The sequence below is a fragment of the Helianthus annuus genome, chromosome 14, assembly GCF_002127325.2.
Source record: "Helianthus annuus cultivar XRQ/B chromosome 14, HanXRQr2.0-SUNRISE, whole genome shotgun sequence".
In the NCBI taxonomy this organism is placed as follows: domain Eukaryota; kingdom Viridiplantae; phylum Streptophyta; class Magnoliopsida; order Asterales; family Asteraceae; genus Helianthus; species Helianthus annuus.
In genome coordinates this window covers 15,483,825-15,486,303 of record NC_035446.2, presented here as the reverse complement: position 1 = coordinate 15,486,303, position 2,479 = coordinate 15,483,825, and the positions used below count along the sequence as shown (strand labels likewise).

The window sequence follows — 2,479 nt, the reverse complement described above, 5'->3', positions numbered from 1 at the left end:
AATGGTGAATCCTCGGGAAATGATGACAGTTCTGAACATGACGGTAGCTCAGTTGAAGATGGTAAAAGTTCAAGTTCAAGCGAGGATGGATCAGAATATGAATCAACAAGGGAGGTTGTTGATTCTGAGGCAAATGAGTTAATATCTGAGAGTGAATCTAGTCAGGTATGTGTCAATGAACCAAGTTCGGATAGGTGTGATAGATGTGTTAGTTTAGGTGATAAATTGTCGGACTTGCAAAGCAAATGTGACAACGCGTACTCTCATTGTCGAGAGAAGGGTATTTTAGTAATTTTCGTATTTATTATTATCATTAAATAGTGAACCGTGACGAGAGGAACGCACCGTTTAACTGATAACTCGGACTACACGTACTTAATTTAATACACACACATATATATGTATATCTGTTTATACTGTTATAATTATTCCCTAATATAATTGGGCAAGTTCGCATTAAACAAGCCACGACATCTAACGGATTAATATACATGGGCCGAGCTCAACCCAACTCATCTACGTCCCCTAAACCCTAACCTATATAAGTTATGCTAAACACTAACTTTCGATTAAAAAAAAAGAAAAAAAAGTCCAAACTCACCCACCCACACACAAAACGCAAACGCACACAACTTTCCCCATCCTCCTTCTCGTCCAGATTTCCAGCGAGCGGCTGTGATTCCTGCGCCCTTATCTACTCGACAAGCAATTCTAAATCTCTTCACCCCTTCTTCGTCGTCTCACCCGCACACCCCTGAAACCCTCTTCCCCTCTTGCACCACCTTACACGCACCCTTCCTGTACTCTCTCCATCTCCGACGACCGGAGATGTTTTCCGGCCCGCACAACGAGTTCCAGATGGGGATGGTATGGAGAACCACCACAGCGGGTGGCGTCGGAGCGTTACGGTATCGACAGGGGAGCTCCGGCAGAGCTTCGATAAGCGTCGGTATGTTTGATTATCTTCTGATCTTCCGTCTAAAAATTTGTTAATCTAGTCACTGTAGATGAGTTATGGTGATGTAATCCTGATGTTCACGGTGGTGTCGCAGGAGCCGGAGTGAGAGACGGTGGCAGCGTCCTGGTGGCGTCAATTGACTGAAAAAGATGACCAACTACGATGACGACCGCAATGAAATCGGTAAGTTGTTTTGGATACAGTTCGGGGTGTTAAGTAGTCTTGTGATTCTTAACTTGTACACAATTGATGATTTGGTAAATTAAAGTATGAATATACATACAAGTTTGATAACTGTAATGTTTAAAAGAATGTAAATATATGCGGTTATAGTATGATATTACCTTTGATTTTTGCTTGCCTATTGTTGTTTTGGGTTAAGTAGTTGGAAACTGTTTGGTGTATATGAGATTTTGTGTTCAGAGTTTTTTTGCTTCTTTGTGAATTTTGATTAAGAAAGTTATGGCAGCCATTCACGTGAAACAAATGCAAGTCCATGTGAGAACTCAATGATCGGCCAATCATATGTCTTTAGCTGTCAAATTACATTTGTGTTTGTCATAAGAATTTATCAAGGTTGCATGTGGAGAACTGTTGTACACATTACTTTTTGTCGGCCATTGATTTCATATAGTGCATTAAATTGTGAAGTAAATTTTGTTATGGAATGATTATTGGGCTATGGGGTGTATTTTCACGTCCCTTAACTACACTACACGTAGGCACCACATCACCTACTTGACCCTCTTTCACTTCACCTCACACCAAGGAAATGGTTTAACCCCATTAACACCCCTTAAATTAATTAAAATGCATATATATAGCATGTTGTTGTGTGTGTGCAAATTTTTGAAATGCTTAATTTCCCTCCATCTCTCTCCTAGTTAACTTTTAACATGTATGAAATCTGAATGCTTTTTATGTGATGGTTATGAACTGTTAGGCGCATATTTAATTTTCATGATTAGTATTATATTACATGCATTTCTAGTGTGCTAATGGTGCAATGTGTGCATTGGGTATGTGATCTGTATGTTTACGAAACTGATTACTCTTGGTAACCATGATAGGGTTTGGTAGACCAACTGGGAACGGGTAATGTATCTAGTCTTACCGAGCAAACCAAGGTGAGTTCACTCTTTCTAAAAGGCATGGGATCCCCAGGGGTTGGGAATTGGTAAAGGATTGAAACCAAAACTGCGTGATCTCCGGGTTTGGAACACGTACACACCCTCTTGATTGAAGGGTGACAACATGTGATAAGAATTTAATCAGAACCTGCGTTATCTCCTAGTTTGGAGATTTCGTACACACCCTCTTTACTGAACAACACGGATACTAGACCAAAACTTTCTATCATGAAGTCCCTCATTTTTATATCGACTTAATCGCCGGGCCAATGGCGAGCGGGTCATTAGTTTGATAGTGCTATTTAGGTTTGACAAGCCTCACACCGTGCCGCAGAGGACGAGCGTGAACTAATGGATCTGGGCACGTCAATGATGATAGACATTGACATTA

General features: G+C 40.6%; 1 long non-coding RNA gene across 1 annotated transcript; it reads left to right on the top strand.

Annotated features, from left to right (window-relative positions):
* The first annotated feature begins 689 nt into the window (after positions 1–689).
* Positions 690–2,102, top strand: LOC118486441. Its single transcript, XR_004879152.1, has 3 exons — positions 690–949; positions 1,053–1,141; positions 2,029–2,102. It is a non-coding gene; the product is annotated as an uncharacterized LOC118486441 (long non-coding RNA).
* Positions 2,103–2,479: the final 377 nt, after the last annotated feature.